The 12,707-nt window shown below is 42.6% G+C and overlaps 1 protein-coding gene across 4 annotated transcripts in view; it reads right to left on the bottom strand.

Moving 5' to 3' along the window:
- Positions 1–5,523, bottom strand: part of ZNF148 (zinc finger protein 148) — a 37,935-nt gene extending 32,412 nt beyond the window's left edge. Inside the window, exon 1 of one of the 4 annotated variants that reach the window (XM_059852647.1) lies at positions 5,438–5,523. The gene's annotated coding sequence lies outside the window, so the exon portion shown is untranslated. Of the gene's footprint in view, positions 1–4,745; positions 4,970–5,437 lie in introns of those variants that run through there. The other 3 variants (XM_059852648.1, XM_059852645.1, XM_059852649.1) reach the window with 3 other exon arrangements.
- Positions 5,524–12,707: the final 7,184 nt, after the last annotated feature.

The raw sequence follows: 12,707 nt of genomic DNA, 5'->3' as shown, positions 1-12,707 counted from the left end.
CCATGGATCCTGTGAAATGTATTTATTTCTTGGCTTACATACTCACTTTGCTCTCTCTTCCCTGCCTTTACAAAACTGAAGAATGTCTGCATTGCAATTCTAAAGATCACTTGTTGAAAGCAAGCCTGGAGAGTTTTCAGTACCCACGGAAACCTGCAGAAACCCAGTGTATTTAGAAACTGCTTCCTTGCTTTGCCCCTTCCCAGTGACATCCCAGGCACTGAAACACATGCTTGTTGTTTGGCAAAATAAACTTCACTTTATGATGAACATTCCTCATTCTCCAGGACTAGAGCTTTAGGCCAGACAGCATCATAAACACATGCTACTAGGGTCTTGCATATCTGCATGCACACAAGCTTTTTAGGAGCATTATCACCATTTCCTTGATTCAAATACAATCCTAACAACAGAAAAAGAAAAATCTGACAAATTTTCAGGGCTATCACTTAGCAGTTAATATTCAGAGAATGTAACAAGTTGGGTTTTCCCTCTTCTTAAATACTGCTGGTGATCATGTAACTATGACACATCTGCACAGCATCAGTATTTCTCACTTCAACTCTTGCACGAAGGTAACGTGACCTGGTCATGATGTTACTGGCATTGTAAACCTCTCTAATGAAGTCTTTTACATCCATGGTGGGGTGTGTAAGTAACAAAAGTTCATAGACCCTTTATGGGAAATTATTACAAAAACATTTAAGACAGTTGTACAAGTTTTTATGAATGGGCATCTTTTACCCTTGCAGACGCAGCTGCCATTTGAAACTATTTTAGAGCAGAAGGCTCTATCAGTCACATAGCTGAGCTCACACAGATATCACAACAGCCTTACACATGAGTAATATCACATGCTATATCAAGAAATTGGTTTATGGACATTTTATAGGCACCTTGATTTTGGTTTTGGTTTTTATGTTGGATTTTTTTGTTTTTTCCAGTGCAAAAGATCTAGACAGTTTATATTTGATAGGCTGTTCATAAATTATAGTCTACTGCTGTTTGCAGGTTGGAACTTCTTCCCACACAGATTTCATTTTATCATCAGACTGTTTAATTCTGCGCTTATAAAAATGTCATCCTAGTCATAAGGGAAGAATTAGACAGCACTGTCTTAAGATTTTCTGCACATACCGTGACAAGATGCAGATACTGTGATACTAATATGCCAGCAGAGTATATCAGTTCCAGGATCAGGCCAATACACATGCTGTTATTGAGCTATGGCTTGCTGCTTTCAAAAGGGCAATGAAATAATAAAATAATATAACCTAGTAATACATTAACTACATTACAGTATTCACAGTGCTATCCCTTGATATCATAGCCTGGAATACATTAACACACTGATAATATCCTAAGAGTACATTAAAAATTATTTTGGAGGAAAAGCAGTACCAGCTTCTATATTATCTCCCAAAATAACATTCTGACAGTGTGAAAGAAGTTATCAGGACATTCTAACCCTTCTGCATGTTGTGGATTGCACAGTCTTTCTAAAAGACAGCGAATTTCCCCTTGGGACACACTTAGAATCAAGTTTTGTGAGAACATATTATAGGTTTTTTCCAAGTATTTTATCCAAGATGATGAATTATATACAAAAAAATATCTCTATATGGAGTCAGGGGAAGATAATTTAATCACATATAATATTTGAATACGCACATATGTTATTGTATTTTAATTTGTACAATAAATTGTAAGTTAAATAGTTTAAAATTTTATCACTTGTGTAGTTTATGGAATTACTGCTGATGTATAAAACATTCTGTTCTATGTAGATTAAAAAATGTATATTTAAAATGTATATAGAGAACCAGCTAATGAGCTAAACAGATGGGGTTGTGTATTTAACTTCACTGGAAAGTATTGAAATAAAGTAACTAACAGCATTTGTGTAAATGAAAATAAATCTCATGAAAATCTGAATGGATTTTCCTTTGTTAGACAGAAATTTGGGCTTGGCATATAACTACATATTATAGCCAATGGCTGTGGCTTGCTGACACGTCTTGTCAATAGCTATGTCTCAGCTGTTAAGTTTGTACATTTAACTCAATACTAGTACAAGGGTTTCTGCACAGATACCAATTTACAGAACTGAAAACAGAAAAAAAATCATGAATCTCAGTACTTGAAGAAATATAATTTTCCCAAAAGTATTTCTTTCAAAAAAACCCTAAACAAATTAAAGTGGAACTTAATTACAGCGTTGATCCTCTACATAAGCTCTGCAACCTGATAGAAGCAGACACCCATGCCTGGTTACATCCATGGAGCCTTTGTGGGACCACTTTTGTCTTTAAACACTCAGTTATGCAGATCAGACTGCAGGCTGAAGGCTTGAATCTATTTCATCATAAATGATGCTGGTTTGAAAGGCAGCTATCATTAAACAGCCAGGCAAAGGCAGAGGAAGTACTTATTTTAAATAAAACCTATCTATTTCTCTGTTAGATCCATTTAAGAGACTTTAAAGTAAAAAATATTTCCACTGGTGCTTACTTTTCAATGCTTGTGCCATTTATTTAACATATAAGACATGTTGAGTTTGGACAAGAAAGCTGGATGCTTCATTCCATATTTAGGGTAACAGCAGTATCTTCATTTACAAAAGAGATTACCAGTGGTACTATTTCTTATTTAACTTCCAGTATTTCACAGAGAAAAATGTATTTTATATTAGACCCAAAATTAAATCAAACTCAATCCCAAATTATGCTAAACACTTAAAGGGGTTTTGATAGATTAAGGCCCACTCCATCAAGCTGCTCCCTACAGACAGGTCTCCATTTGTAAGAGCCCACACAGCAATCCTCCCTGGAGGAAGACACTACAGAGATTCCAGTCACAAAAAACCACAAATGTCTTGCAGCAGACACAAAAACCAAACCCACCATGTTTCTCCCCAAATCACTAGAATACAAACACTTCCTCCCCACTGGTACATGTTTAAATGTTCAACCTAAACCCATCTACTAACAACTGATACCCTGAGCTCCACTATTTGCAAATCTATTTTACTGAATCTGTGGTGCAGAGAACACATCTAGAAGTGAGATAAACTCTTTAAGATGAACCATCACCATATTTCACTAGAGTAATATATCATTAGCATTCTGATAGTTCAACTCAAACTTTACTGGTACACAGAAATTCTCAGAGGGAAGTACAAACTTCCAACCTCAATGGTTTTACACCAACTGTCTTTAGAACATCCCCATGCTCCACAGTGCTTTAAATCCTCATACAAATAAACTTGTACACACTGAACTCAGAGGGGAAACCACCTTTTGAAAAACTACAAAACAATATTCCCAAAGTATATATTTCTTCAAGTGAACAATTCAGCCTGCAACATAACTTTTCACATTCTGAATAATTCTTCTCCCTTTTTTAAAAAATCACTGCGGTTGTCAAGTAGCTACTTACCCACTTAATAGCTTGATTTCATGATCCATTATATTAGGGGTTTTTCCATGAACAGAATATGTTTGCAATACAGTAGGCATGAAGCACACATGGACAAGACAGAGTAACAGAAGCATAGATTACATACACATCTGTTCTCTCAGGTCTCAGCCTGAGGAGCGAAGACAGAAGGACACATGCACACAGCAGCCTAAATGAAAGAGATCATCCTCATCTTTTTCAGCTCTCTATATTTATATCAGCTCACTGACTTAAGTACAGGTATACTTGAGGAAGAGGGGCATGCAGACATCCAGAAAAAAATACAAAGAAAACACTTTTGGAAACTGAACACACACATACATTCAGTTGTGTATTCATGAGGAAAGGCCATGACAACAGTTTTCAGGAAACTGCAACTGAAATTGAATTTTGTTTTCCTAAATTACTGCAACAAGAGCAGGCTTTGCTGGTCTCTCCTATGAATGTGTCTGTACCAAGAGCCTGCAGATCCCACGAGATCCACAGGAAAGCAGGCCTCACATGCTCCAGAGCTTCCGGTGCAGCCAAAACTCCTGCAGATGACAGCTGTCACTGGACACTGCACAAACCCAAACACTGCAAGTGAATACTGAAAAACTAACATGGCCTGAAGGTATGCAAACTTCTCACACAGCAGGATAGATGTTAAGTCTCAATCAAACCACTGGATTATCTGGACTGATTTTGAGAACAGTATTAGAACAGCTGCAAAAATTGATGCAGGGTAGTACTGGTTTTCCACTTCTTCCATTCACAAGGCATATTGACCAAACTCATGGAGAATGGCAACAAAATTTATACCACTTACAATAATGAAATTGCATATGGGCATTCCAAAATGTGAAGCATGATGGGTCAGCCCATGTATATATTCCTAGCAAGCTTGTAAAGTACTACTGATATTTGCAAATACGTACAGAAATAAACAAAGCTACTGAGATCCTATTCAAAAGAAAAAACACAGTCCTCTGTCATTTGTCCTGTCCAGAGGCAAAGATGCTGCTCATCAGGACTGACATCTCTCCCATCTACAACTTCTTGGACCAGAATGTCACGTGTATGCAGACAGAGATAGGTCATGCTCCAAGCAGACTTTCAAAGCAAGACTAAAGTTGTGATCACTGGATTGCACACATCCACTTTTTTTTAAAATCATTCTGCAAAACCTCTCACAGCTACCCTAAACAGTTTACAAAAACAAAGTGATCAGAGAGATGATTTATGTTTGCAACATAAATGTCTTCCCTTTCCATGAGCCAGCTTAATGCAGACGTTGCTGCACTCACCCCAGCTGAGGTTTGGCAGGAATCGGGGGAGGAATGATGTTGATGAGTGAAAGTGTTTGAAGCCCAACTAATTTCTCTTCAACTCCTACTGGTCCCCCCTGCTCTCCCAAGCCACTTCCAGCCTGGCACTTGTTAGCAGCTCCCGACGCTGGGGAAAAGAGGTGCCGTGCAAAAGCTTCCTCCGAGCAGCTGAGAGGAGACTCTGAGAAGGTTATGCAGAAATAAAACCAAACGAAATGACTGTTCGCAGGTCGGCACGCTTCACCTATCTTACACCGGGAACAATGGAGAGGCGGGCAGCGGGAGGATACGGCCCGGGAGGACGGGGCCGGCGGGACGCGCTGTCCGTCCGTCCGTCCGTCAGCTCTTTGTCCGTCTGTCAGGCAGCCCCGCTGGCCCCATCCCCGCCGCCCCGGTGCGGCCTGCGCGGCCCCGCGGCTCCCGGCCGGGGGAGCGGACGGAGCGGGAGCAGCGGGAGCAGCGGGCGGAGGGCGCCCGCCGCCTCTTCATCCCCCGCTCCCCGCCGGCCTCTCCGCGCCGGGGCCAAGCGCGGCCCATGCGGGACGCACCGCGCCGCGGCCCCCCCTTCCCTTCCTTCCCTCCTTCCCCTCCCTGTCCTCCTCCTCCTCCCGCCCTCCCTCCGCGCACCGAACGGCCCCGACCGGCCCCGGCTCGCTCCCGCCGGCACTTACCGGCCGCAGAGCTGCGAGGAGAAGGCGGCCGGGCCGGGCCGGGCCGGGGCGCGGCGGCGGCGGCGGCTCAGAGCGGCCGTGCCGCGGCCCCGGGCATGGCGGGGGCGGCGGGGCGCGGGCAAGGGGGGCCGGCGGGGCGGCGGCGGCGGCGGGGGGAGCCCGGGGGGAGCGGCGGCGGCGGCGGCGGCGGCTCCTTCCTGCTGCTCCGCCGAGCGTCCGCGGGCGGTGACAGCGACACCCGGCCAGAGCGCCGCGCGCGCGCTGCACCACGGGAAACGCGCCCGGAGGACCGGCGGGACGGGAGGAGGAGGAGGAGGATGGCGATGACGGCGATGGGGAAGCGAGACGGGAGCCGGGAGCCGCGCCGGGGCTGCGGCTGCTGCCGGGGCGGGCGGTGCCGGGTTACGCGCGGGTCAGGAGGCCGCCGCGGCCGTGGGAGCGCTGCCCGCGCCGGCCCCGAGCGGAGGCGGGGCGGGAGAGACCCTTCGGGCATCGGCCCCGGCGTGGGGCGGCCCCCCGTGCCCCTCGGTGTCGGGCCGGCGGCTTAATGCGCAGCAGGGCCTCCCGGAGGAGAGAAGGCCGGAGCGGCCGCGGTCGGCGTCAGGGAGAAGGCTCAACTATTGCCGAATTGTTGTGGTGGGAAGGGACCTCTGGAGATCAACCCGTCCAACCCCCCGCCCAGGCAGGGTCAGCTGGAGCAGGTGGCACAGGAACGCGTCCAGGTGGGTTTGGAATGTCTCCAAAGAGGGAGATTCCATTACCTCCCTGGGCAGCCTGTTCCAGGGCTCTGCCGCCCTCACTGTAAAGAAGTAAAGCCTGATGTGGTTCCCCACTCGTGATGCATCTCTGGGGTGAGGCCCCACTGCAGACTGCCAGTGCCATTACACACGTGGTGTCCCTCGGACTCTCAGGGCCTTCAAATCCATCTGAAAGTCCCAGCATGAGTTTTTTGCACTGTAATCCCCATTATCGTGATGTTTACCATGACCCTGCACAATAAACTATTTGGAGAACCACTAGAGGCCAAATCTTAAAACCCAACACCTTCCTTGGGCTAGCTCTCCACCCAAACTGGCTACACCTTTGCAGCCTGGGCTGTGGCACGGTGTCACTTGTACCTCTCAACTTCACCTCTTTCAGGGGTTACCAGCTTTTCCACGTTTCTCTAAATAAAGGCTTTCACCCAGCAACGCACTTAAACACGTGCGCACCTCAATTGCTCTATGTCATTTGCGTATAATTAAGCATGTGCTTAAGTGCTCTGCTGGATTGAAGCCAAGATCTGCATAAGCTCTGTTGGGTAAAATTTACCAGCTTCTCTGGGCTAAGCTCTGTGACTCATTCAATCAGCAGAAGCCCAAAGCTTTTTGCTACAAGCTTAGTTATTCCCAGGCTGTCCTACAGGATCACCCTGTCTCTGTGATGAGGCTTATGCCCTTCACTCAGGTCCTGTTAGAAGTGAGAAGCATCTGCCTGGTGAGTCAGCTGAACACAGGGTTTCGAGTTCCTTCAGCAAGGTGCATTAATAAGGTTCTGCACCCTCACATGGGTCAGAGGTTGTGCCATCAAGTTACAGTGCAAGAAATTTCATTAAGAGGAGAGTATTAATGACACCAGGACCCTGGAGAAGGTCTGCCCTGACTTTGTGCAATATGTATGTTTCAAAATGATGGTGTCAAGTACTCAATCTCAATGAACAGAGGAAGGGGTTAATAAAATGTAGCTACATTCCATGCAGTCCTCTACAATTTTACACAAATACAACAAGTGTCATTAACCTGCTCATTGAATAAAATGGGAAACTTTTTAATTTCCAAAACCAGAGTTTTAGAAGCTGAGGGAAGACGTACATTTATTTAGCTTTGATTTTTTTTTTAATTTTACACAAATAGAAGAAGTGTCATTAACCTGCTTATTGAATAAAATGGGAAACTTTTTCATTTCCAAAACCAGAAGAAGCTGAGGGAAGACATTCATTTATTCAGCTTTGATTTTTTTTTCCTTCAAAGACAGTTAACTTGGTGACTTTACTCATTTTTCCCTGTCAAAAAAAAAAAAAATCTTTTGAATTACATTAAGTCTGAGTCGGAAAGCTCAGCACTAAAACCTTATTTTAAAACACACTGAGGAATTAAAGCTTTCTGCAGGGTGAGCACAAGTCTTTCTCCAAGGACACATCAATTGGAACCTGCTTTTCAAAATATCTGTTTGGCAATTAACAGTGTAATACGAAGAAGAAAGACTGCCTTGTATTTAATGCAAAATAGTAAGACTCAGCATGTTTGAGTGCTGTTCATTACTCTTCATTACTCTCTTATCATTCTTCTATGACCTTAATCAAGACATGTTCCAATTTTCAAATGACAGTTTGGGTTAGGGTGCAGGTTTTTGTGTTGTTTTAAGAGAAATTAAGCACCTATAAATTGTCAAGTTCAGTAAGAGTCTTACAGTGCCTTGTTCATCTGAAGTCCCCTGCACCAGGGCAGAGGTGGGGAAGGGACACATCAGCCCCTGGACCTCTCCCTCCTGTATTTTCAAATGATGGCAGTTCCTCACCAAGTCACCCAGCTGTGGTACTGATGTTCATCTTGGTGTTTGGACAAATATTTAATACTGTGCTGTTTATTTATTAATATCAGTATTTTGACATAGCAAAATAGAAAATAAATATATAAACTCAGTAGCTTGAGAAGCTTAAAAGGAGCATTTGCATTTTGACCTATATTTTCTTCCTTATGCTGCTCTGTAAATAGCAGAAAAACTCTGCTTTTCCCTAGGTGAAATAACTAATAATCTTTAATATAGTCTTTCCTCTCTCTTCTGAATTCCAAAAGTTGCCCACCCATGAGAAACCCTCTAAAAGGCAATGTGTGTGCACCATGGAGCACAGTACCTTTCAGTTTTATGAGGGCTAAAGACTGGACAGTAAAAAGCACTTCATCCTCCTTCCTTTTATATTTTTTCTTCTCTTTTCGGTATAAATCTGGAAACAAAAAAATCAGGAAGCACAAGTAGTTTATGCATTAAAAAGTGGCTTTGGGGAATCACTGGGGAATACATGTGTTTTAAAAGGTCTTAAGCAGGAAGTAGCTTCAGAAGTAACTGCACACATCAAGCAGAACCCACACATTTGAACTCCTGCATGAAAAACTAAAGGATTTAATTCAAAAATGTATGCACCAAGCCAGTAACTTCTACTGAAGTAGCTGTTGACCTGGAGAGATCCAGTCTGGGAATTTGAGGGAGAAGTCCACCAGTTGTGTAGGCTTTTAAGATGGCCTTGTAGCCTAGCCCTCAAATTTATGCCTTTGTATTTGTCAGCATTCATCAAGCCTGAGCTTCTAATTATTCATTTTAGCTATCAGGTTTAAGGACTGTGTATCAAGATTTTTAACTCTATTCTCCAGGTCTTGCTTTATCCTTGTAACTCTTTGTAATTCCCCTTCCCATTTGTCAAAAATTGTTTTTTGTTTGTTTGAAAATACTGTTAGAGTGGGCCTACAGCTCAATCATTTAGACCACAAACAGGTAAATCAACAAACATCAAATGTAACTTCTTTTCACCTACCCACCTCACCTGTTTTCTGTGCCTTTGGAGCACAGAGTCCAGTGATGTGACCTGTCCTACTCTGTCCAGGCTGAAGTTCCCTGCTGCTTCTCTTTTGCCATGTAAAACAAGGATACAGCATGTCCATCTTCTCCCCTTCCCCCTGCAGATGTCACAACTCACCGTTAACAGTCTCACTCCTTCCAACACGTACGGTTGGCTTCTCTTGAGCAAAACAATAAAGATCTGTTGGACTGTTTATGTCTGTTTGCGGTTAAAGGATCACGCCAAAGGAAATGTGAAAAACAATCTGCACTTCAGCAATCAATGTTTTTACTGAGTATTTTATAATGATGCTAAGTCTTGAAAAAACAGACTGAAGATATCAGTGAAAGTTCATGTCAGTAGTCTACATACAGAGAGCACTGCCTGAAAAACATTTTATGCTCTCGAAGGTATTTTCAAACAGAAAGTTCTAATCCAAGGTAAATTCAAGAGAAATTGTGAGGTGTTAGGGTGTGGACAAACACAATTCATCTTCCCAAACAATGCTAAACCCACCTTTTTTGTACTTATGGAATCATCAAACAGTTGAAGTTCACAGCTTCGGAGGGAGATGAGAGTAACTTGACTTTCAGAGATTACAGATGTGTTCTCTGTACCCCACTCTCATTATTCTTCACTTTCTCTCTTCCCTTCCTTCCTTGTCCACAAAGGTCACTGCTTGGTAGCCAGCGTGTGTCAGTGATAGAATGCATGGTGCTTTAGAAATGCCTTGGTGAGTGCCTGACATTTCAGCAGTGGATTCAATCAGGGAACAGTTGCTACTGAAAGCTAGAAAATCACTTTCCATCCATTTTTTCAATTGGAATATTTCACCAGGGCTTTAACTAGCACACATATTCAATGCAGAAATGTAATGAGTCCATTGTCTGAGCATCCACTCACATTGACTGTAAATTTCTTCTCTTCATTTCAGCATCCCTGGTGGAATTTGTGTTTTAATTATTTAATGTTTTTTATAGCAAGCTTTCAATTCATGATCCCACATAAGCCTGACTCAATAGTCTGCCTTGCCCTATATTGCTGGCAGATCAGGAATCAATGACAATGCCACAGAGGGGCACAGTGTGCTCGTCCTGACATTACTGATGTGGTGGAAATGGATGGAAATGTGGTGGCATGTAGTGGCTCAAAACACTTGGGCATCTAATGTTTGCAAACAAAAATAATTACTTACAGTCAATATTGGTTAGAGGGTGCATGCAAGTCACCCAGATCTCTTCCTTATTCCCAGAACCTTTTCTGTTCCCAAAACTGTTTGCAGGAGAGCACTGTTCCACGTCCACCTAAGCCACGAAAAATTCTTCATATCAGATTAGTTTCTAATGTCACAAACATGCCTGGCCTGACTCAGTCATTTTGTGATAATACAGCAACCTGAAGTGCTTTAAAACTTGAGGTCAAGACAGCACAAAAATCCCAGAAAAAAAAAAAAAAAAAAGAGAAGTTTGATGAGAGACATACCTGTCAGAAAAAAGAAAGCTAGCAAGGCAGCATCAGTCAGAGTGGGATGGTGTAGACATGAGACATTCAGATATCTGTAATACGTCTGGCTTGGTCCCACCTGGCATTCCTGTAAAATTAGCATTATAAATCTCTAGACTAAAAGAAGAGAGGATGTTTAATGTCCCATGCTGTGATGTCTAATAGACAGAAAAAGCAACAAAAATGATGATAATGCAGCACTTGCCTAACACAAATTGTCAGATGACACAAGACAGAACTTAAAGAACCCATTTCTCTGCCTTAAAACACAAGTTATAAGTAGAGCAGAAAACCATCTACTCTTAACTTAGATTGGCAGCCTACCTAAGACATTTAAGTTGAATTAACTGCAGATAGGAAAGCAAGAGGGCCTTAAGCCCCAGTGTGAACACTTTAGGATTAAGCTTTTCAGAAATAAATGTAAAGGAAGTGAGGGATATTTTATCTGTAAAAGAGAGAACATCCACACAGGGATTTGGTGGGCTTTAACTGTTGCAATTTAATGTCACACCTTTACTTAATGCATCTTAATCTTTCCCATGTGTCTGTCCCACTGCAGCTGAGTTCTTTAATTTGAAATATTATAGTGGATCTAATTTGAAAGACAGCATTAGCTGAACCATTGGCTAAAGGCCTGTCGGGGTGGGGAGTTTTCTCAGGGATGGGTAACCAGCTACTTCGTACCTACTTTGTGTCAATGATCTTGGTTTACTTTATCCTGTTGTAGGCTGCATCACACCTTGCATGTGCTGAGAGTTTGTGCGAGCCAAGCACAGCATTTTAAATTCAGATTCACACCTCTTTACAAGTCTAACACTGACCTGATTAAAAGCAAGACGAAAGATGTGCAGAGCAGGTAGGACACCAGGCTCTGATGCAGTGGTAAGGATGGGAGATGGATACTTACCAACCAAAAGTTCAAACACAAAAACATATATTTAAGTTTATTTTTTTTTATTTTATATATATATATATATATATATATATATATATAAGTATATGTATGTATATATAGGCAGGGTCTCAGAACTAGATGGCATTTAAGTCCCTTCCTACCCAAACCACTCTATGATTCTATATATTTAAGGCCAAGAGGTTGTACATTCCCAGGGTTACAAAGACCAAACCATTATGCCAAATGGGATGTTTCCATACATTGTTTGAGCCAACAGACAATATATGGAAATGCTAACAGAGTATAGAAATCTGAGTCTGTGAAAGCCAGTAAAATCTCTAATTTAAAATCTTTTATTTGGCAGTGAAGGAAGGGGGAATGCGAAGAGCACAAATGGATCTTGAAGACTAGGGACAGATTCTAAAGGCTGGAATTGGAACTCTGTGAGCTTATTGCACAACAAGCAAAAAGAAAAAAAAAAAAAAAAAAAAAAAAGGAAGGGTTTTGGGTTTTGTGTAGAAACACAATAAAAATCCCAATGTTGCACTCCCATTACTGGTTTCCTCTGGTACTATGCTCAAAAACTGTGTCAAAATAAGGAAATATTGGAACAAGACAGGCTATTAACCATTCTCCAAATTACACAGAGCCTATTTGTGACTGTCAGGAGTTGAACTGACTGGGCTGCCATAAATTTATTAGGTTAATCAGGCCCCAGCAGGGACTAAGCAAAACCTCAGAGGCCTCCAGAAATGCCAAATGAATGGACAGCACAATGGCCAACAAAGTTCATTGTATCTGCATGAAGTTCTGAATTTAGAATAAAAAACAAACTGCTAAGATCCATTACAAATGACAAATGGCCAAGGTACAGCTAAAGAAGGGGGGGCTTGGCAGGGAAAGGCAAGAAAGCTGTTGATAAGTTATTTTCTGATGTGCCTTTCTCATAAAATGAGAAGTGAACTGGATGAAACCTGACATAAGGCCAAAGCAAGCAAATTAAATTCTACTTGAATGTAGTGATGACTGATTTTTCTTTCAAAACACAAGGATGCATTGAATGGACTAGATTAGGACTTGTAGCAGACTAATCAACAGGAGGATGAGGACAGGTAAATTTTCAAATGGCACCAAGCAGGCCCAGGTCCAGGTCCAGCCTCCTCTGGATGAGGATAGAGAAGAAGACAATGGAGTTCAGCTCAGTAAGGATGCAGAAAAGACCTGAATCTGTGGCTGGGCTAAAGGACAGCAATATTGCAGAAGGTGGTTTAGTAGGGCAG

This window comes from Haemorhous mexicanus, chromosome 8 (genome assembly GCF_027477595.1).
Source record: "Haemorhous mexicanus isolate bHaeMex1 chromosome 8, bHaeMex1.pri, whole genome shotgun sequence".
Taxonomy (NCBI): Eukaryota; Metazoa; Chordata; class Aves; order Passeriformes; family Fringillidae; genus Haemorhous; species Haemorhous mexicanus.
The sequence above is the reverse complement of the archived record's forward strand: the minus strand, read 5'-3'. Positions and strand labels throughout refer to the sequence as shown.